Source organism: Pteropus medius, unplaced genomic scaffold (genome assembly GCF_902729225.1).
Source record: "Pteropus medius unplaced genomic scaffold, Ma_sr-lr_union100, whole genome shotgun sequence".
In the NCBI taxonomy this organism is placed as follows: domain Eukaryota; kingdom Metazoa; phylum Chordata; class Mammalia; order Chiroptera; family Pteropodidae; genus Pteropus; species Pteropus medius.
The window spans coordinates 6890289-6915500 of NW_024340849.1; the positions used below are offsets into that span (position 1 = coordinate 6890289).

The 25212-nt window shown below is 34.0% G+C and overlaps 1 protein-coding gene across 1 annotated transcript in view; it reads right to left on the reverse strand.

The window, feature by feature from the left end:
* The window catches only part of LOC120583474 (collagen alpha-1(I) chain-like), a 402565-nt gene that overhangs the window by 240146 nt on the left and 137207 nt on the right, over positions 1-25212 (reverse strand). The window lies entirely within an intron of this gene.

Sequence of the window (25212 nt, forward strand, 5' to 3'; positions counted from 1 at the left end):
CTCCTCACATCTTATCAGGACAGATACTTCAGGGTGATGGACTACATAAGATCAGAGAATCCCATGAGTGTGAGATCATTCATTCATCACTTTTTTTGTTTTGTTTTGCTGTGAAAATAATTCCCAGTTAAAAGCAATGTTGCAAGGACTAACATAAATGAGACTAATATATTTTATGTATTCGCAGGTGGCACTGGCAGAAGGAAATGAATATAAAGAGTGGGGGCTTATTCCTCTGATGAAGAAAACCACTGCTCCTGCCGCAAAGGGTCTGTGAAATCAGCACATCGCCAGGTGCTTGGCTGTCCCTCTGGGAAGAGTGCCATTTGGAGAACTTGGCGTTTGTCATCACTGTCATCAAGCAGGGAGCCAGATCAGCCTCAGGGAGGTGAAGTCCACCCTCCAGACCCCACGCAGAACTGCCATCCTGCAGCCATAACCTTTTTCTCCATTAGTCATTGAACTTTACTGAGGAGCCAGCGAAAACTGACTGACATCTGCAAACCACATCGATCTACTTACTCAGGTTGTTCTATACAGCCACTGTTGTCCGTGAGCACCCTCGTGACACTCAGATTTATGCACATCCGTGCTCGGGGTCTTCATAACTCTTGATTGCTAATCCCTGCATCTCTTTCCAGGCCCCCTCTCCCCTCCATCATCTAGCTCTATTCATTAGAAGAGTTTTAGTCCTCGAGGGCTGTTTGTCCTTGCATATACATTTTTAAATAATTTTATCAAGTACCTTGGACAAACTTGGGATTTTTTTCTCTTCTTTAAGAGCAATCATGGAAAATCTTTGGTTTTATTTATTTACATTAATCTCGGATATTGATGTGCTTTGATACAATGGTGAAGTGCATCCAATTTTGTAAGCACTAAGTTCCTACAATATTCCGTCTTACGTCCTTGCAGCCCACTGACATTTGTGGATACTTCCTTTTTAAAGTAAACCCTCTTTAAATTTTATAAATGTGTATGTGTGATCTGTTTCCTCTTGGATCCATGACAAATAATATATATATTAATATATATATATATTTATCTTTCCCTTTGATAAAGTTTTATTTATTTTAAATATTAAGCAATTATTGTATACTTTGCATAAATATTATCTTAATATATCATCTCCTATATACACTATTAGATTTACTTAGCTAATATTTTATTTAGGATTTTGCATCTATACTTATGAATATAATGGCCCCGAATATTTTTTTTTACAGTACAGTTCTTTGCTTTCATTGTTACGATTATGTTGACAGAATGGAATAAAATATATTTTTCTTTCTTCTTTCTCTAGAAAATGGAGACTATCATCTCCTTTAAATTTTATAGAACTTGTCTATAAAATTATCTGGGCTTTTAAAATTTGGGAGATAAGATATGGAATCACTACTTTAATTTCCTTAACCAAATTATCAAATTTTAAAATGTTTTCTGGAGTCAGTTCCCTTGAAAAAAAATTTTATTTATTTATTTATTTATTTATTTATTTATTTATTTATTTATTTATTTATAGTTAGGTTTCAGTTTTCAATTAGCAGGTGTAGCTATTAATAGTTTTCTAGTTCTCATTCAGACATTTATTTCTCTTCTCTCATCAACAATCTTTGCAAATAACTACCTCTTTTGTTAGTATTTTCCAAGATCCAATATTTGGTTTGCTGATATCTCCATTAATATTTGTTATTTTGATCTCATTAACTTCTGTCACCAAATTATCTCTTTTCCTAATTTATATGGAATTACTCTGTTGTATTTTTCTAATCGGAAAAGAGGAGGATTTAACATTACTTGTAAATATTTATTTTTTCCTAATATACTAATTTAGGCTAGAAATTGCTCTTAAAGTACTAATTTTGCTGTATCGCATAAATTTATATACATAATGTTTTCATTATCATTCAGTTATTTTTGTAATACAGTTTAAATTTTATTTTATATCAATAGAATTTTTAAATTTAATTTTTAAACTTTTGTGTACTTAAGAATGGGTATTCTGGATAACTGCTTTAGGTTACTACTTTTAACTATGTCTTTAAAACATCATTTATTCTCCTTGACTTTCTGTATTTTTGATCATTAATAATAATGTGTTAAACCCACATAAATTATAAATTTTACCATGTAGGCGGTCTATCAAAATTGTTTAAAATGGCTACAGTTTCTAAAGAATGTCTACATCCTTTATGATATTTCATATTTTAAACATTGATATTTTATTTGTTATAAATTTAGCTACTTCATAAATAGGACTTTTTTTTTTCCAGTGAAGGCATTTATTTTTTGGTCAAAAATCAAGGATAAGGTGGCTGATCATTCCAACTAAATCAGAAGTAGCGCTGATCCAGGCTGGGTGTAAATTTAGTTTACTTCAGCTCTCAAGGAAGAAAAAAACTGTTTTCTCCCATTGGCAGGACTTTGGACTAGGGATTAAAAAAAAAAAAGTTTCAACTCTCCTAAGAAAAGGCTGATTTTTCTGTAGCCATGGTAGCAATCAACCATCAGTTTGAAATTTATTTAATTGCTAAATGGCGGCAACTCAACAGCAAGGTGTTCTCATAAGTACGCAGTTTAGTTGTGACAGCTCACCAACCAGCAACAGACCTGTACTTCTGAGCATCCGCCCATGGTCAAAGTCCCGCTTCCATGTCTAAGCTTCTACAATTCAGCCATTCAGCATCGACCACAAACTAATGACCTTTCTACAGCCAATGACTGACAAATCTGTAAAACATTCCATCTTCAAAAACCCTCACATCCCCAAACCCTATGTTTTCTCAGATCACCGCTTTGCTGTGTCAAACATTCACAGAACACCCTTGCTTAAGTAAGAAATAAATTCAGCTTTGGTTTACAAGTCTCTTCCTACAACATTTGTTAATGTCTCTCTTCCAATATTTTCACTAAGCACCAGGAAAATACAAAGATCTCTTTGCAGATCGGCCACCAGCCTTCGATGCTGCCATGCACTTCACAAACGCCCTGTGAGGAGGTTTTAATGGATAGGAATATCTCTACAGATGGAACTGCTACAGAAGCACAGAGTAATAGCCAGAACAGCTAGTAAAACTCTGTTTTCTCGTTACTTTGTCAGAAGCCTTCTGTGTGTGACAGACCTAATAATCTGTCCACCTGTGCTCAGATTGAACAATTTGGCTACAGGGAGGAAAGCAACCATTAATCTCTGCTTCCCTAAGAGGAACTCTTGTCTTTTTGAAATTTAATTTCCTTACGTTTCTTTGAATCGTCAGACACAAAATGATTTACCCGTTTTGTCTAGTTATTCCTGCAGGAGCAGTGGTCTGCATCCTAAGTGTAAGATGTATCGTTGTCTTTTAACTGGTGAGGTTAGAACATTTTTCAAAATTATTGCTAGTTTGAACCTCTTTTTCACAGCTAAATTTATTATTTCAGTTTGACCTATTTGAATGTCTTTATAACTCTTTATATTTTATTTTAAATCTCCTCCTTAAGAAGAAAATAATTTTAGCCTGTCTTCAGGTCTTTTATTTCTCCACTATGATTCCAGCATTATCCAGACTTCATCTAAATAGTAAATGGATTCTCCTTTTGGGTTGATATGGCTCTATTTCCCCCTTTTTTCTTTCAACTTAGGTATTCTTTTAAAGACAAAGAATCATTTACCAAGGTCTCATCACCTTCATTTGGCACGTGTCTTGCAGCACGTTCTGACTTTGACCTTCTCTTAAGGATGCCTGCCAACAACCTGGTTATGCTTGTGGCAAATTTCTGGAGATTTTATACTAGAGAATGTTCTTAACATGCCCTTGTATTTGAATGACAGTCTGGCTGAATACTCAATTCGAGAGGCTAAGGTTTTTTTTTTCTTTAAAACTTTCTGACAACTTTTTTCTATCCCTCCCCAGTCCAGGACTCGCTCTGTCCTCATTACTCAGCATCAGAGAGCATGTTTGACGTGCTGAAAGAGTTCTGAGCCACGATGTTTTGGAGGAATTCTACAATAAAGAAAAATTCATGGGCAATATGTACACGTTACTTTTATATTACTCTATCTGCAAGACTCAAAATAGAAATAGCATTTACTCTTTTTTCGTGGGATTAGATATGAAATGGCTAAACTGTTAAATTTTAAGTGCAATAATATACATTTTCTAGAATGCAGATTTTATATGAAATGACCAAACTTGTGATTCAGAAATGTACTAGTGCAAGTACATATTCACTCTGGCCACATTTTGGTAGAACTCGATCAAGTGAACTATCTCTGACGTTACTTTTCTTTAATTTGATTAGTCTTTGGATACCTAGTTTTGTTAGCTGTAGTATATTTCCAATGCAGTAAGAGAGATTAAAAAGGGAATAGAAAAATAAAACCAGAACAAAAAAACTCTCTACTATTCTAATATAAAACACAGGAAAGGACGGAAAAATTAAGACTTCAAAAGTAGGATGTAAAAAGAGCATGCAGATATTGCAGAGATAAGTTGAAATTTATTGGTTACTTTAATTAGAAATAAATCATTTTTCAATTAAAAAATGTAAATGGTGAGAGATGTATAAAGTCACACCGAACACGTGAGCATAAGAGGGGAATAAATGTTAAGTGACGGAATAGAAATGACCAGGTAAGTGATCACCAAAAAGTCCGTACAGCTATATTTTATAAACTAAATACAAATTTAAGAAGCTATTTGATGTCAAGTAATGAATATGGCTATAGAAACCATGATATTGTGACTCTAGAAAGGTCAATTTCATATAATTTCTTGGAAGTGATACTTGTATCAGGTTGAAAGCGTGGACTCTCAGCCATGCTCTCCGTGTCAGAACTTGACTTCCATCATTTTGGCAAGACACTTAACCTCTAGGATGCTCAGTTTCCTCTTTGCTTGAGTGTGTGTGTATGTGTATTCGTGAACATAAATTGTTTTCAATAAGTATTAATAATTATTATTTACTTATTGTACTGGACAAGGTCCAAACAAGATATAAAAACCCAGCAGTACATCGCACAGAGATACTTTAATAAGAATTATTACCTGTGCTAGGGAAGAAGCCACACCTGTGTAAAGAGAACACGGATAATTGCACTAGTACTGAGAAAACACTAGTGTCCAGGGAAGGAACGTACTTTGCAACAGGCTTCCTGCTCAGGATGGGATTCGGACTTCACTGGGGAAGTTAGGGTTGTGGCACTCTGGATGGCAGTGTAACTTCCGGCGTGTCCCAGGCCACAGCTGGTCCACAATTGTCGGGCAGGAGAGCCCAGGCTCGTGAGTGAACACGCAGAGTCCAAGGGCCCGGAGCCCGCTGGCATCTGCATGGAAAGGTGATGGAGCTCAGGCTGGCTGAGGCCACTGGGATGTGTGAGGAGGGAGTTCGGGCGCGGGAGGCCTGCTCGTTGAGACTTGAGGTCTAGGATGCACGATATCTGTGCCGGAGGTTCGTGGCACCGTGGAACCCAGAGAGAGAACCGCCATTTCCCCACGGTGAGAACTCTATCGGGTGAGTATAGTCCACTTCCCTAGCCATAATCTGCACTAGAATCTTTCCTAACAGGAACCACATTGCTCCTTCACCCTCTGTTTTCTGTAGAAAGTCATTGTTTACACTGTGATACTCTATATTGCTAGAGATCGCAGACTTTACTGACACCTTTCATATTAGAGTTTAATGGCGGCAACTCGCTTTTCAACTGTGTTGTCAAAAATAACCTGACTATTCTAAATGTGCCATAAAGATCTATCATATTTCATCCTAAATGACAAAACTCTTGACATAAGATGCTATGTTGCAGTGTCCTGCCAATGTTCTCTCTGACAGCACCTTTAGAGTAGAGGTGACAAATGCTGTCGTGACTACGTGATCAAGGGGACGAAGTACACTCCTAGCTCGTTCGAACACGAGAAGTGCTGCGCTACACCTAAAAACAAGGAAGAAAACACCAGAGGCACACTGCCATTCTACGGTCACGACGTTTGCATTCTTGAAATCATTAATGATGACAGTTCCATTAGATTCTCCTTGGAATCAGCTACTTACAGAAAATAAAACACTATGCACTTCAGAGATGAACAAAAAAGTTTCATGTATATTTTAGTCAAGACTCGAAAGCTAAATCTCACAGAAGAAGTGAATAGGGTCTTAAGACATCTGAGTTAATTTTGCTTCAAAAAAATAACTTCGAATTAGTTCGTTAAGTACTCTCTGAGAACTCATTTTTTCATCTCTAAATTGGGTTTGATGATTCCTGAAGCCTGAAAAATCTAAAGTTTAATAACCCTACAAAACTTTTTATATAAATATTAGTAGGAAGGAGAAGTCAAATAGGAGAGTCAAGAGATTCAGTTTCACTACCATGAGTATGCAAGTTTAATCTTTTATTTCCTTGAAAGCTACACTGAAACACTTATCGAGATTTAGGGATAAATTCACAGGTTCTTTTAATGATGCTAAACCAATTAGTAGGACAGAAACTAAGTTAAGCTAAATTGCTAGCAGTGAAGTTGAGAAGAGAACAGAGAAAAACTTAACATTCAAGTAATTCAATGACTTCAAGGTCAATGGCCTATCAATTTTCGGCAATGCTGGGAGACCTGGTTCTCACCTTCTAGGCCGCTGCTGAAACATGTTCTGAACTGTTAAATGCATTTGCATTTTAATAATAACGTTTTATTGGTACAGTGATAGAGTTTATAAAGTATATTCATGTTTAGTTTTGTGTTTTGTTAATTATTTGAACATACTGGTCTTAATGACTACCTTTTCCCTTTAATAAGCAGCTTGGTGAATACTATGATCACTTAACAAAAAGAGATGATTACAAAGATGTTAGAGGACTTGACCAAATTTATACAATTAAAAGGCTATAAAAGACACTCTTATAGCATGAGATATCAGGAACTCAGGACTTGAAGAGAAATAACCAGGGTTTGAACTCTGACTCTGCAAAACACAGTAAAATAATGAGCAAGTTACTTAAATTTAATCCCTAGAATTCTCATCTGAAAAAAAAAAATGAGTATAATAGACTCCGTCATAAGGCCATTGTAAAGATTCAAGATTTGATTGAAATGCTGTTTGAAGTGTCAATAAATATTTGGGTGTATTTCTGCTCACATTCTCTTAAAGTTAATATTTATGTATCTGTGCTTTCCCAGGTACTCCACCAAGAACCCAGTCTGTTTAGCGGTGAAAGGCTGGGTCATTGGGAATTCTAGCAGGAAGAAGTAGCATAGACGCTTATCTCATGCTCCTCCACCTAGATGAATCCACAGTAGAGGGAGAAACAAAGATGTCTTGATGTATAGGATTAACCACCGGACTCAAAGATGACAGCAATTTTATTAGCTAAAATAAATGACAGGCAAGTTTATCTATTTATTAGCAATACTTAAATCAATCTTCAATCTTCATGTTTATTAGATGAGAAATAATTGATTCATCTCATCATTGTTTATTTCCCTCTTTATCTTCATCCAAATCTATAACTACCTGGTCTCTTAATTAATTTATTTATTTAGTGTCATGGAATTAAAGTCTTATGAGGGCAGAGACTTTTTTTTTTTCTTTCTTTCGTTTTTCCTCTGGTTTGGGGTGTGGGTGGGTGTGTGTGTGTGTGTGTGTGTGTGTGTGTGTGTGTGTGTGTGTCTGCAGCCAATTTGTATGTAAACCATTGTAGACATTTTGTAGCTATTAATGGAAGGAAGGAAAGAAGGAAGGAAAGGAGGGAGCGAGGGAGAGAAGGAGGACGGAGAGAGGGAAAAAAAGAAGGAAGGAAAGAAATAGATATAACATGCTGGCATTAAAATTATATTTAGAAGAAACTTAAGAGCAGAAGAAGTAATAATATAATGCTAGATGTGGTTCCATCTTATCAAACATATATGTGCTTATATACTTAGGTACGTATATATGTATAGAACAAAAGTGAAGTTTAATATGACCATCAGAATTTATTTTGTCATTTATTTTGCAGAAGTGATTAAATTATTCATATATTTCTTTCCACTTTTGTAGCTATTCTAAATTTCCTATAATTATAAAGGACCTTACACCTTTATAAATAAAAATTGGAAGCAATCTAAGTTTGAATTAGAGCTATTTTTACTTTAAGTTCATCAGTGGTTCTGATTTCATCTGAGATTATGATCATTACAGTTCTTATTGTTTAAATTAATACACGGAATATTAAATCAGGAAACTTGTTTTTGTTTGCTTATTTGTTTTTCCTCTGTTATTAGTGAGGTGTGTCTAGAGAACAGGTGCTAAGGCCACATTTCTTGGATCGGTAAGCAAGTTCTGTCAGTTCCCGGTGTGTACCTGGGGAATGACTAAACCCTTCCATGCTTACATTTCCTCTATTGCTCTCGTAGTGTTATTTTGAGCTTACCGGAGCTACACCTGTCTCATAATGAGTGCTAGGCCAGTGAAGCCAGAGTGATAGAATAATTCTTTTGTGTGGGGCTATGTCCCAATCTCAAAAAAAAAAAGTCTTCTTCTCCCCTCAATTCTATTTCCAATTTAAATATTTCTCATTTCAAAAGGTCTGCATCAGCTGTCCACTGTGTATAGTCAAACTGCAAGTTTCTGTACAAATACAATATGCCAGACGATAACCTCTTCCTGAAAGTTATTGTAGTTCTCCAACTGCCAAACTTCTCTAGGATAATTAAATCTTTTAAAAATCTGGAGACGAATATTATATAATTTACTTTTAATACATGGTTACTTATTTATTCTTCAAACCGAAGTGCACATAATGCACTTTGATGGTCAATGCATTCTGTTTTGGGTGTTACTTTTAGAAATGTCTCCCTTTCTCCTCCCAATTAGGAGATGTCCCCTCATACGAATTTGACACTTCTGTTGCTGTTTCATATTTTCTTCAATGAGAGTGAATATGTTTTCCATCTCTGTCCCATTACACATTGCTAAAGCATGATAATACATCTTTCATTTTACGTGGTATTATAGTTACTTGTTTTTAAGGGTTTTTCTCTTCAATTAGATTACAGTTTACTATAATCATAGTCACACTTTCATTTAGCACAATAATTAGAACTTTCTTTTACATGAAGTGTTGGTGCTCTATTAATGTGGCTGGATAATTGAATGGCTAAAGGAACAAAGGATCATAATACGGACTCTCAATCTAAGGATTAGAGTCGATTCTACTCATATCTCAAAATATATCGACAGCTCAGTTTCTTAGATCTGCTGTAAGTATGACCTTTAAGATTTCTGCAAGTTGTGATAGAGATTAGGTTAACAAGATGATGCAAACCAAGATAATGGGAAAGATTAGATAGAAGATGAAGAAATGGAAAATTTAGCAATGTTAAAGAAAATAATTGTGACAATAAGCTTGCTGAAATAACCTGTCCTTTGTGCATGAACTGGGATCGTGGCATACACATCACCCAGTAATTAAACACAGTAGTTCATTTAAAACTGATGCCACCACAGTAATTTCTTATAAATAATTAAAAGACTTTCCTTATCATAGTTATTTACATCATAATGAGCCAATTATTCTTTGCGATATAAATTTACTGAACCTCAATAGCAAGGAAACAAAGAGGACAATTAAAATTATAGTCAGAGTGAAGCTAGCATGATGTTTTCCTTTTATAATTTTTCATAATATTTTGTAAATTTTTCAGATTTTTATACAGCCATAATAATAATGGTTTGCCATTACATTTTATAATGTTAATAAAACGCCATATATAAAATGCATATAATGAAACATTAGTGTAGTTGTTAAGATGTGGACTCTGAAGTAATTCCATATAGTTTTACAACTTAGTTGTGCGACTTCTTGCTCTGTGACTTAGAAAGTAATATATCATTTTTGTGCTTTAGTTTTTCTCATCTTTAAAATGAGGAAGTAGTTTTAGTTCCCTGATGAAATCATTAAGAGGACAAAAATCTATAACATGTAGAGTTTTTACCACAATGTCTGAAATTAATAAGCATTAAAGAGCAATTATTATTAGTAATAAAGCTATTATTGTTATATAAACACATTCACTCACTCAAGGGAAAATAAGCAAAATAAAATATGGGATATCCAAATTCAAGATAATAACAGAATTATACATTTATTTCTCTGTTCCCAATAGATCAAAATAAAAAAAAAAAAAAAACAAGGAAAGAACTACATAAAATTAAAAGAAAAAAAAGGAAAGATACCTTCAAGAAACCAGAAGCTTTGATAGATTCTCATAAGTGTTGAAGATAAAGAAACCAAATTATAGAAAAAGACCATAATTGCCACTCAACAATGATAACAACAAGAACAACAACAAAAAGTACACCTTAGAATTAATTAAAGGGACATTTTAAGAAAGCTAAAGAAAATTCACCTGCACTCAGAGCTTAAGAGATGGTAGCATGGATGGATCATGAAAGAGGGAGTGAGTAGTACATTGAGTTATTATTATTTTTTGGAATATATCTTGGGATTCTTCCTACACATAGAGTCTCATGGTAATGGGTCCCAAGTTTCTCCTCTGCTTATCTTTATCGATCACTGTAGTAATAAACATATATAAAGCAATAGAAGAAAGTCTATACCTAAGTGATTTTTTTCACCATAAACATGGCAAATAATTCTGGTTTCAATTATATGGATGGAAGTAAATTCCCATAATAGAATCTATTTTTCTATTGTATTCTCTTTCTTAGGTTTTACTGGTTACCGAGTTCTAAACAGCTACCAGCATCACAGGAGTGTATCTATGCCTTAACAAAAGAAAAAGTGCAGGGTTTATAATAAGCGCAGGGTTTATTATAGAATGTGTTCCCGAAGTTCGGGCTAAACGTGTCCGGGGTTTTGCTTCTCTAACAATTCCACATGCATGCACATAACTGTTCTCTAAACACTGCACAAAAACTATGTCAGCTCAACCCTGCCTTCTCATTGTTCTCAGGACAGTTTCCACATGCCCCCGTGACAATGGTCTAGTTCCCTTAGAGTGCTGGGTGGGGTAGGGGCAAGAGCTGGAGAGGGAGGGAGGGGGAGAGAGAAGGAGGAAGGGAGAGAAGAGGCTTGTTAAAAAAATGGAATTAGTGTCTACCTAATTGTTGATGAAATTTCAGGGATTATTCATCAGTCTTGCATGGGGTTTCTTAATTCCAGACTCTACTGGAAGCCTTTGAAATCCAACAGAAATACAATTATATTTCAATAAATATTATTAAAACAAAAATAACACAGGAAAAGAGTCCTAATTTGATGTGTTGGCATTGAATTCACACACATGAACAACTATTACAGAGAATCACTTTTACCCTTCTAATGCTCTGTAAATTGAGATTTTCTATATTTTGCCGATACATATACTTTGAAAGAACACAATATGTATCAATTTTGAGTTTTGAATGTGACAATTTTACTAGCTCCTTCCTTATTAACCTGCCTCATCTATGTTGGATCAGTGATATAACTGCTCAAAGGGAACACAGTTTAACTAAAATGTCCCTGTTTTTATTTTTATAATACTCAGACAGAAAGAGATGTCACAGAGGTCCACTGCTGGGAACACAAGAACCTATTTTAATGCAATTTCAGCAAGCTCAGATACTTAATTTTAACCTTTGCTGAAAATGAAACCAGTGATCTGGTTTAATCCAACTTCATCTTCAAACTTTCCCAGTAGTCAAGTCCAGTGATGTTTTCTTAAAGGTATAGTTCCATTTGAATTATCTTTTGAAGAACAAAAGAAACTGATACTGGATTCATGAATTTTCTTGTATGGCTTTTTTTTAATAATTATTAATATAATTAGAGTCAGCTGCAGGTTTAAGAAACTATACAGAGAAATCCCAGGTGCTCTTCACCCAGTTTTGCCCAATGGTGACATCTTCAAAATCATGACAACCAAGATCCTGACATTGATACAAACCTCTGATCTTATGCAGATGCCCCCAGTTTACTTGTGCAAATGTTTTGTGTATGTGTATGATTAGTTCTATACAGTTCTGTCACATGTAGGTCTGTGTATCCATCATCACAGTCAAGGCACAAAGAAGCACCATCATCACCAAGTTCCACAGTTCCCCTTATATAATTACACTCACCTCCTTCCTGCACTCCACCCCCTTGTCCCCAAACCCTGGCAACCACTAAATTGTTCTCCATATCTAAACGTTTGTCATTTACAAAACAGAATAAATACAATCATGAAGTATGGAATCTACTGGTATTGACTTTTTTTTTTCACTCAGTATAATTTTGTGGAGATGCATCCAAATTGTTATATATGTCAGTAATTAATTCCTTTTTGTTGCTAAGCAGAATTCCAAGGACATCTGTATCAAAGACTGTTGAACGATTCACCATTTGAGGGTCATTTGTTATTAACTTGGGGCTTGTATGAACGTGATAGGATGAATATAATGCTCCCCTCCCACGAGATGTATAACTCCTAATTCCTAGAAACTGAATGTTGCAAAGACTTTGAAGATGTGAGTAAATTAAGTGTTTTGGGACGTGAAGATCATCCTGGATCATCTGGCTGGGGCATAAGAGCGGCCACAGGTGTCCATATAAGAGAGAGCAAGGGAGACCACAGAGGAGAAGGATCATCACGATGTTACCGCAGAGCGAGGCAGAGGTTTGGTGACCCGGATGCAGGATAAGGGATGTCAGCAGCCTGGTGGAAGCTGGAAGAAGCACAGGGCAGATTCTCTCCCCTGGAGGCTCTGGGAGGGGGGGGCTGGTGGCCCTGCTGACCACTTAGTATTGGCCAATTATACCGCACAGGGCTTCTGGCTTCTATAACTGTGATAGAATAAATACTTGCTTAAAACTACCTTACCATGTCCACTTTGTGAGGAAACAGTATCTCGAAATAATAAAATTGTCCATACACACTTGAGTTAGGAGAAGAGAGAGTGAGAGAGAGAAAGAGAGAAAGAAGGAGAGAGAGGAGTTTTGTTTAATGTTTCATGCAAAATAATTTAGGCGAAATCAAATTATTAAAGCTTAAACTTCGTCTCAATATTTGTTGATTAACAGTTGTAAAGTTTAATAAAATTTCCAAATTTTTATAAAGTAGAAAATATCTACAGTAAACATAAACAATAATAAAATTTGGAACTTAAACTCTAGAATTTTTTTAAAACCCTTGAATGCTGGGCTAAGAGAAAATCATACTGTTTGAGACAGTTCTAATCTTAATAATTCCATATTTTCATAATATTTTAAAATGTTCAAATGTGTTTGCTATATATTTAAGATAAATCACTCCAGGAAAGCCACTAACATACAGATTTTTAAAAAAATAGAGAACAAATTAAACAGAACAGTGCAGTTACCAAGGTACAGCAGGGAACAGTGACGTTAACGACTTCCTGTATCTTCATTATACTCCTAGATAATCTGTCCAATTCAGCTTCCTCTTCTCTGTTAAAATCAGCTACTACATTTGGGTTTGCTTTCTGTTACCCTCAAATCACTTGCTCCCAAGTTCATTTGCCCTCATATGATTATGGATATTAAGGTCATTTGTCTAATGGCATTATTTACTCTCATTTTACATATCCGAGTTTAAAACCCAATGTAATTAAATGGGATAGACAGGAAAATTATTGACACAATGACTGTAGTAAACAGCCATAAAATCTCTCTAATTAATAAAATTTTGACGATATTTCTGTCCAGACACTTTGATGAGCCAGAATAACAGTATATTTATATAATTTCAGAGAAAATGTAAGTATTGATACTTCGATGGTAACTTCTTAACCCAGACCCCTTCAAGTGGTTGAGGATAACGAAGATCAAATCTTCTAAAGAGTCAAGTGCATAGAGCGAAATGAGCAATACACAACCTACAGGGACAGAGGTGGAGGCCCTATTCGGAATCCCCACTGGTGTTTAATCCATAATGAGATCCTAATAGAAATAAAATTTTCAATGAGAGAGTATTAGGTTGAGGTAAAAAATCTCTCTCTCTAGTAAAGATGGTTAGTAAAACTGCTGCCTGGCTAGTTCTTAACCAGTAACTGAAATCATTTTTTGATAGAACTTTTATGTAATATTGTGAAAGTAAAACACAATGAAGGGACCACGGGCATTCGACAGAATGTAAAACAAGAATTAAACTTATAGTTTTATAAACATAATACATAAATTTCATTGTTAAAATAACAATGATAAAACTAACATAATTACTTACATAATAATAATACCATACATTTAGTATGTACATTCTATCTACTAGGTAATGCTCTAAGGACACACACACACACACACACACACACACACACACACACACACTTGTTTAATCCTCAAAACAGCTCCATAGGGATTTTGTAATTAACTCACTAGTCACTTCTCTTGTTTTCTCTACTTACGGTGCAGCAAAAATTTGTGAAAATGTACTTTAAAGCATCTTCTAATAGTGAAGACTAGAAATTAGTAAGTTAATTACAATTACTGTGTACTATACTTCGCAATTTTTTTAGATATCTTGTTAAAATTCAGAGATCCATAAATAAATTGCAAGAAAATTAAAATCAATCCAATAGCACATATATAAAGCAGGAATCATTTCAACTTGTCAATTTTGCCTACTTCAATTATTTAAACAGTAAAAAATTATCAATGGAGGTTGAATAAATTCGTATTTATTGACTGACTCTTTTAATGATGACGTGCTCATTTGGTAAACTAAGTCTCACTACATAGGCATAGTTTCTTTATAATTATAGGATCCATACAATTAAAATGATTTCTAAGTAAATTCTGAGATAATGAAATACTGGCATTAAATAAAGGTTGTTTGCATTTAGGAAGAAATGAACTTTGTCAGCTATTAAGCTAGTCAATTGCAAAGACTCAAAGGGATATTTAATGTTGTTAGATTGTTAGAAATTAGTGGCTTTTGGTGGAAAATCCCTATTTACTCAGTACTTTTATATGTTTCCAAAACTAGCAAAACACATTATTTTATTCCTAAATGCATTGCAACTCAGTGGAATAGAGAGCTTGTCTCAAATCTGAAATAACTAAATATAGCTCTGATAGCAAAATCAATCTTCTCCATGTAATTCTTACCGAATATTTTATTTCATGCACCCCATTTCCATTTTCCCTCCTGGCTTCATTTTTTTACCTGATTCTCAAAGCTCTTTTGATATTCAAATCACTAAACACCACTCACTCACTGCATTTTTGGGGACCAGACCTGTCACTGGCTTATACACTTTTCTGTTCAGCACTGATTTTGATTCAGGCCTTAGAATGCCAGAACCTAAAAGGGCAATTCCACTTTCACTTTTCAGAGCCAGTTTCAATATCCACTTTAATTGGGTGGGTAGTATTTAATATAGTTCTCCTCCAGCAGGCAATAATCTTTTACCCCAAGGTTCTCTGTTTCATATTGAACAAAAGAATGCTGACTCAGAGGTTTTTGTTTGTTCTGTTTTGTTTTTATCCCTGTTACCACTTTAACTTGACTTGAGAAAAACAGTTTTTACAAGTTGAAATCCCCATACTGGGAAAAAATGTAGACATTTTTAAAAAGCATATTTTTTTAGTGTTTTAAAGATAACCGAGGTTAGTTTTTAAAATATTTTTAAAGCCGCAGGAATATAAGTGGCATCAGTTATAAAGCAATGGCCTGAATGTTTGTTCACCCCAAATGTTTGTTCGGCAGATGTTGAAACCCAACTCCCAATGCGATGATGTTGGGCGATGGGGCCTTTGGGGGTTGATTATGACATGAGGGTGGAGCCCCCGTGAACAGGATCAGTGCCCTTGTAAAAGAGACTCCAGAGAGTTCTCTTGTCCCCTCTGCCGCGGGAGGACACAGCGAGATGCGATCTCTCCAGACATTTGATCTTGGATTCCCCAGCTTCCAGAGATGACAGAAATAAATTTCTATTGTTTATAAGCTACCTAATCTAAGGAATCAACACAGTTTTTTCATTCTTATTTCAACTCTGCCTTACAAATATGAGTCAGTATTTGGTGTATGGCAAGTTGATTAGCACAATCCTCACTGAAAAATTCTGAAAAATGTATTGCTCTGAAATGGCAAAAAAACTCTCGGCTTCTCTTCAACTCCCACTCCTTCTCAAGGTCATGCATATAGTTTCATGTGTAAGGGTAACATGAGGCTAAAACTTAGAAATACATTACTCAACTTAGACAAGACTTCCGGTTTCCTATTCCTTCTTTCTTACCAATTTTCAATTCAAAAGCATAATCACTTCCTCCCTTGATTCCACACGTAAGGAGCTTGGAAGCCACCACGATGTGTTAACAAGTATAAAGCTGAATAGACTGAAACATCAATAACTCGTCTTGGGTCCATCAGAGAGAGAGGACATGGGCAAACCCCTGCAGCCAAGATCAGTGAGACAGACAGGCAAATATAGGATGACAGCATCCCAGAGCGGTGACTCCAGAGTAGAAAGGACCGCAGGCACCAGCGCTGGGTAGGAAAGCCTGAACTGTACCAGCAAACTGTGGGCGCATCAGTGTGGACATGTTCTGAGAGCTACAAACTCCAGGGGGGCCAGTTGTAGGGAGGTCACTACTATTGTGAGATTTTCCCCCAAATCCTCAACCAGGTTCCCACAGTAAATACGAGAGAAAAATCTCCCAGGGCTTCCCGCAGGAGGGGGAAAGGGACCATTTTGAAAAATGTCAGAACACTCCGATTTTAATAAGGCCTGATTTCAGGGGAAACTAGTTAATGAGAGCTTCATCTGCTGGGTTATTATGGGAGCTTAACTGTCCTGGGTGAAGGGAACTACCCAAATCCAGCCAGTTCTAGTCTTCCACTTAAGAGAAGGGAAAACTCAATTTCAGCCATCCGGTCTCACCTGAGGGAGGTGTGGTGGGGAGTGGGGGAGTGGGCGTTAAGGCGAGGGAGCTGATAAACGCTCCTGAAGTTCACAGTCCAGAGTCAAAAGCTCACTAAAAGTCTAACATTTAATCATAGGGCTAGAGAACGCGTCCGTCCTCCCATATCTCACCGCCACATTACTAAAGGCCTATTTGAGAATCGTACAAAATATTCAATTAAAACCACAAAAGGCAGAAAAAGAGTAGAAGAAAAAATAGGAACGAAGAACAAGGCCAACAAATAGGAAACAGCAACAAAATAATAGATATTAATCCAACTATACCAATCATCATTGAATGTCAATGGTCTAAATGCAGCAATTAAAACATAGAGATGGTCAGAATGAATCAAAAAATAATACTCAAACACAGGTGCAAAATTCTGAACAAAAATATCAGCAAGTAGAATCTAACAATATATAAAAAAGAGTTATACATTACAACCAAGTGTGAATTTTTTGCAGGTATGCAAGGTTGGTTCAATATTTAAAAATAAATCCATGTTACACATCATATCCACAAGAGAAAAAGCATTTAACAAAACCCAACGCCCATTCATAATACAAACTCTCAGCAAACTAGAAATAGAATTCCTCAGCTTGATGAAGAATATAACAATTTTATATCTATCATCATATTTAATAGTGAGAAATCAAAGTTTTCCCACTAAGATCAATTACAGGCAAGGACGTCCCCTCTCAATACCACTTTTTAATATCATAATGGAAGTTGTGGCTAATGCAAGAAGACCGGAAAATGGAATTAAAGGTATATGGATTGAAAAGAATAAAATAAAACTTTCTTGGTTTCTTGGTTTGCAATTGACTTAAGTATTTATGTAAAAAATGCTTTAAAAATTTACTAAAATACTCCTAGAACTAATAAATGATAATAACAATGTTGAAGATACAAGGTTATTATATAAAAGTACATTGTTTTTCTATATACCAGCAATGAACAAAAGGAATATGATAAAATTAAAAATTCAATATCATTTCTATTAGCTTTGAATAAAACAAAATATTTAGGTAAAAATCTAACAAAATATGTATAAGACATATATGAGGAAAACCACAAAATGTTGATAAATGAAATCAATGAAAAACTAAATAAATGGAGAGATATTTCATGGATAGGAACACTCAGTGTTATCAAGATGTCAGTTGTTCTCACCTTAATCTACAGCTTCAATTCAATCTCTGTCAAAATTAAAGCAAGTTATTTTGTGGAAATCAACCGCCTAATTATATAAAGTTTACATGGAGAGGCACCAAAGACCCTGAACAGCCAACACAGTACTGAAGAACAAAGTTAGAGAATACTACACAACTTCAAGACTTACTCTGAAGCTATAGTAATTAGGATCGTATGGTACAGGTGAAAACACAGAAAAAAATAAAAGAAAACAGTGGAATAAAATAGACATCTCAGAAATATATCCATAGAACTACAGTCAACTGCTTTTTGACAAAGGAGCAAAGGCAATACAATGGAGCAAAGATGGTCTCTTCAACAAATGGTGCAGGAACAACTGGACATCCATGTGTAAAAAGAGAAAAATGAATCTAGACATAAACCTTACATTTTTCACAAATATTAACTCAAAATGGATCTTGGAAAGTAAAACACAAAAATATAAAACTTCTAGACCATAACACTGCGGACACCCTAGATGACTTGGGTATGATGATGACTTTTTAGATACAAAACCAAAGATACATTCCATATAGAAATAATCGGTGAGGTAATTTCTTTAAAAAAAACAAAAACAAAAAAACCAAACTGCTCTGCAAAAACAACGTAAAGAGAATTAGAAGATAAGTCACAGACTGGAAGAAAATATTTGTAAAAGACACATCTGCTAAGCAATATGCTGTTGTATGGATGCATAATAATAATTGTTTAGCCATTTACCTGTTGATGGACATATAGGTTATTTTCACTTTGGAATTTTACAAAAAAAAAAAAACTGCCATAAAAATTATGTACGACTTTAAAGTGATATAAGCTTTTCTTTCTCTTGGGTAACATTTAGGAGAATAATGGCTCAATCATATGAAAGTGTATGTTTAACTTTTTTAAAGAAATTGCCAAGCTGTTTCTAAAATGGTTGTACCACTTGATATTCTCATAAAAAAACAATGAGATTTCTCCTCCCTCCACGTCTTCATCAAGACTTGATGAACAATTCAAATTTATAGCCTTTGTAATAGTTATGTAGTGGTATCTTCCTGTGGTTTAAATTTTAATTTTTCTGATGACTACTACTCTAAAATTACTTTAATTGCTTATTTGCATTATTTATCCATATTTTTATTGGGCTGTTCATCTTACTATGGAGCAAGTGAAGTTTTTCACAATAACTCCTTTTTTCTATCATTTCTTCTGAATCAGTATGTCAAATTTTTAATATAAACAGTGAATTGACAAAAAAACTATCATGTTATATGATATCTTAAGCAAAATATTGAGAAGAATATGTGCATCCCATAAACATCATTGGTTTGAGCTATGCTTACAAGTTCAGTTGGTTCTAAATTTGAAGCTTAATAGTTATTAAATGACTTCGGCCTGCTTATATGTCAATTATGCCTGTATTAGACAGCGTTCTCTTTAATTATCTTGAGGTATTCTAGTTAAAATCAAGCACAAGTCATAACATGTTGGGTCATCTTGTACTCATAATTAATTTTTCTAAATCTAATCTGCATATTTTCCTAAATACTGGCACATAACTGTTTACATTTTGGATTCCATATAAATGATATATTTTCATATATTTTTCATTAATCATCTCTTCTTTTTTCTCTATACACTCACTATTAACCCTAGTGTAGTAATTTTTAATACAATTTTAAATTAGCCACAAAATAATAAATATTGAAATAAATTATAATCATATCTATCATTTTCGAAATGATTGGAAAACATCGACCATGACATATTTTATTCTATTAACCATTATTAGTTGCCATTTCTGAGGGTGGCTTTTCATAGAACAAGCATTTGGCATATTTTTGGATGAATAAAAATATAATTCTTGGCAGTATTTTCACAGAACTACTTGATTACTAAAAAAGATTACTGCTTAAATCAATAGAAAAGAAACACTGGCCTGTTGGAAGATTTACAGTTGGAAGAAAATTCTTGGGTTGCCTGAAGAATATTTAAATAATATATTAAACTGTTGGTAAAATATAACTTCGATTGAGGATAATTTTTTCTCTATGCTGTATTGAAAACTATGATGTTGAAACATATTATATAAGAAAATGGTCAAATATTTTCTATAGAAAGCACACAATACTCCATGCACTATATAAAGGGAGTAAAAATGGTGCTATTTCCGCTATGTTTTCTTATTATTAGAAACAAAAGAGAAAAAAGTAGAACAAAACTGAAAATGGATTATATTTCAGGATCCTTTGGAAGACACTGCATTTCAACTGAGAAAAGGTAAACACTTGCTCTTTATTTTTACACTGTAACTGAAATTGTTAGTACACCGAACAACTGTATATATAAGTGCATGCAATGGCGTCCTTCCTCAGTGGTGTTTTTCTGCAGCGAAAGCACTTTGTGCCTATGGAGACAAAAGCAGTATTTTTTGTTGTCTAAAATGTCATAATGTATAATAATAATAGTGATGTTTCTATGAGTGAACTACTGTACTTTTTCAATAGTGTGTGACATATTGAGTTCTAGTTCGATAAATTGCACTCCTTGTCCAATTTTATGAAATACAGAATACATTAGCTGTAAGAGAAAGGACTGCTGCGTTACTGATAATGTGAATTAAAACAGGACTTTTGGCAGCACTGCATGCATCTAAAATTTTTATTATTTTCTTCCTTCCAGAGAGCAGTTCTCATGGAAGGTTAATCCTTAGTTTAAAAGGCTATGGTGTGATATTTCAGTATACTTATGTCTTACTAAAAAGCTCAATCATAATCATTTTTATTCTGTGTCATTTTAATATCTATCCCTACATGTAAAACTTGGGTTTAAATCTTCATGTTTTGCATAAGCCTTCAGTATTATGCATACATCATGCCAAGTAAATATTAATATGTTTTACCTAGATTTATCAAAACACGATTCTGATTTTTCAATGCTAAATAATTCAATTTTGAGACTTTTTATTATAATATTATGTTTGTTTATATTGTTGGTATAGCTGAGCACAAATCAAAATAACAAGACTATAGTTTTGTATACACTTATTCTTCTACTGGAATAAAATTCCCAGTTCAAAGAAACAAAATTATTGGTCTTTTGGCATTTGTAATTATAGAAGACATACTTCTACCTTGATAAATGTATTGATAGTTGCATAATTTAAATGGTAGTTGCATAATTTAATATGAAAACACTAGAACTTGGTGCATTATGCATGTTTTTGAGGAAACACATTTCATCACTATAACCATTACAGTATGACACTCAATGCAATAGAGTTGACCATTTGCATTTGCTCTCAACTATACGCAGATAAAATCATCTATGCCAAGTTCTGGGGATTTTAGGATGCAAACAAAGTAGTTAATATTTTATATGAAGTTTTCATGGAACATATTTAATATGTTAAACATCTGTAATTTTTGGAAGTTAGTTTAAAAAATCAAATTCAGATAAGGTTATTTTCCCAGTTAAAATTTCTGTAAGTTAGTGACAGATGTTTCTGTATAACACAATAACATCAGAGGACAAGTATGTAGCCTTTAATTTTGTTGAAGATATTTTCAGTAAAATCCTTAACTTTCTTTTTATCAGCGTTCATATTACCTGGCAAAGGATAATAAGGACCCATATTTTAGAAATAATCTAGTGGAAAAGGTGATTCGAATGAATACTTATCTGGTGACAAATTAACCTTCGATATAAGTCACATCACTTAGGCCAATTACATATTTAATAGGCCTATTTTCAAGTTATTTTGACTGTGCACAGTTTATCATTGTAGAGTTATATTTGAATGCAAATTTTTTGCACACACACTAAAAAATGCAGGAGTGGAGAAGAGAGAGAAGGTCAAGGAAACTTGATAATGGTGTTAATTATGGTAATGTAATAGCTCCCTGGTTAAATTTTATTTTAGGAAATTTTAACAACAAAACCAAGTAGAACTATTATACAGATATCTATCTTTCTGAAAGTAGATGGGAGAACTATGTTTAATAATAACGTAAAGTAATTAATTCTCTCTTAGACAAAGAGAATTTATAAAGAATATGATATCTTGAAATCAGTTTTACATGGATTAGTAAGTGAATAAGTACAATTTAAAAGATAACACATTAAGGAGTCATCCACATTGTCTACTTTTATTAGCATAAAAATCAATGGATTCTCCCAATTGGCTCAGACTTTGAAATTTATGAATTTTAATTATCACTGATGTTAATGCTATTAAAATAATTTTTGAGTGTCTGACATAAGGGAGAATATAATTTTCAAATCAGTAATATCATATTTTAGAAAACAATGAGGCATATTTGACTTTCAGCAGAAAGTCTCCAAGTGATACTCGAAACCAAGCAAACTAAAACGTGCATAAAGATCGATATGGCAGCATTCCAGTTAAATGTTTTATAAAAGCTTCATCTCTCCCACAAAGAACATAATGTTGGCCATTTTAATGGCAGTTTAAAAACATATCCTTCAAATACCGCCATCAGCCATCCAGAAAGAATAGAATACAAAATATATGTATCAGAAAACATAAAATCTCATGTAAACTTCAGTTTTATTTGACTGATATTAAGAATTTTCTTTGCTTCTTATTAGAGGAATTACCGTGATTATAGATGTCTAAATGTGTGTTAAGAGGATCACCCAATAAATGGCAAATTGTTGAAAGTCCAAACTAATAATTCAGTATTTTGATCCACGTCTGTTAACAAAGCCATTTTTAATGATTTGTTACTAATTAGCAATGATTTCAAACATACACAGTATTTTAACTCTACTTTCCCACAGAAATTTTTCTCTTAAATTTTTCGTCAGTTTCTTTTTTCTAGGCCATTGTTAGGCACCTAATAAAAGCCTTACTTAACAAATAAAGGTTTTTGCTTTCTTTATTACAAATTCTAGTTTATTTAAATGCTTGGTATGAAACAGAGTATCTTCTAAAATGCTGAAAAATATGGGAACTTTCCAACATGTTACATTTTGTTTTTCAATTTTGAACATGGTAAATGTATAACATGATTCAGAAGTAAAGGATGTTTCATGTGGGTTCTGATAATGCCCCTATAATAGCAGAACAATGAGTAGAAAATTATAGAGCATGACACTTTCACAATCCGGATGTTTTAAAATTAGCTTTACCCAAAGATAATTGAACGTTCATCAAACATATAACAAAATATGCCTTCAAGATGACTATATCTATATCTTTCTATCTATCTATCTATCTATCTATCTATCTATCTATCTATCTATCATCTATATGAGAGACTTAGCTAGCATCAATTGAATTAAGTGCAGTAGCAAGACTTTTTCCAAGTTATTACATGACTCGTTTTTACACAACTATTATTAGATACACACTGGTTATTCAAAAGAATAGGAAAGAAGTAAGAAGAAATGAGAAAAAGAAAGAAAATAACAAATAACGCAAAAGAATTATTTTAATTTTGACAATAACATTTAGAAATAAAAGGAAACGAGATTATTTTCTGAAAGATAACTCTAAATTCAAAGCAGAAGTTTATTTCAGGAATGGCAAATCCTTTCAGGAAGAAGAGATATCCTAAATCCAGGTTCTGGAAGTAAATAATCACAACTAGGTCCCACTCTTTCTGTATATGTGATTTGATGGATGCCCTACTTAAAAAACAAAACGAAATCAAAACCAAAACAACAAAAACTTCTCTCCTGCTGTTCATCTCATCTCCATTAAGGTTTTAACAAAAAGCAATCTTTACAATTGTGACTTACATGTTGTATTACAGGAATACACCAGTAAGCATAATCATAAAGCCTTTAAAGAAATAGGAGTTATGTAGAAAATTACAGTTTTAGTAAGGAGGAGAATTTAAGAATATAGAGTGCATCCACAGAGCAGAGCCTGGCAGGGGTGAATATTATACAAGATAAGGCATCATGAAAATGGAAAGTGGAGTAAAGTTACTTATGTTTGGAGTAAGCAGAGAAGTATATTTATGTGTGAAAATGAAGATAGGCCTTTATATGTAATTATCCTTAGACAGATACTAGAAACCAAGGTAATCTAAGGTAATCTAATTTTCGAAGTTCTGTAACTGTGAGCCCTCTCCTGTGACAGCCACCACCTCATCCCACCCATCACTTGTTGAACCTTAGCTTCTTGAATCTGTTTGTTCTGTTGTCACAATAAGTTGCTTAAGACTCTAGCCATAATACTCAATAAGCTTACCTATAACCTTATCTGTCACTCAACAGTCTTAGGGAAATTTTAGATAACAACTTAACATGTTTTTGTTCTTCTTCATAGGAAAAAAAAGTAAAGAGAAAAAGATCATGATGCAATGATTTGAAGGTTTGCTTTGTAGAAAAGAACAGAGATCATCCAAGATGCACATCTCCAAGTCTACACGTTGAGATCTTATCAAGGAACTGAAAACCATAGAAATTTACCCTAACTCCTCCTCCCTTTCCACTTTTCAAGCTGAAAATCCCTTTCTCTCAGTCCAATGAGCAAGATGCATTTGAGGTATTTCCAAGTCTCTCATCCTCTCATTGGTGCCTTCTCGATCAATAAACATTTTTTGCTCCAAACTCTGAGGTTTCGGATTTGGCTTTGTGAAACATCGGACACATGAACCCGGAATTCAATAACGGTTCTACCGAGACTACTTCGTAGAATATTATAACAATTCACCTTAACTTTTGCCTCTGATGAACATTTTACCAAATTGACACTTAAATTTCTCATTGGGTGTCTCAGTATACCTGAGTCATAAACTTAGCAATGATATTGTTTCAAAAGAAATGATCATCTCTGTCTATTAATTGAATCACTTTCTTCCAATAATTCAGTCTTTGTTCTTGGAATTATTTCTTCTCTTTTTTTCTCCTTGCATATGATTAAATCCAGACCATGTTTTCTTCAAATTTATGATGTATATCACATTAGCTGATTTATCCATTATCTTATTTTTGCATACATAGTTGCTTAATAACTATTTTATCCATTCAATGAACGTTTTGAGTACCGAGTACGGGCTAGGCAAGGTACTATGCACTGATATTATCACGATGATTACAGTCCCTGCATGGAGTTGATGTAATGTTGGATCAAGTTGTTTAACTTAGCGACACGGGTTTTTGTTTGTTGTTATTATTTTCAAAATTTATTTTTATCCCTCTATCAT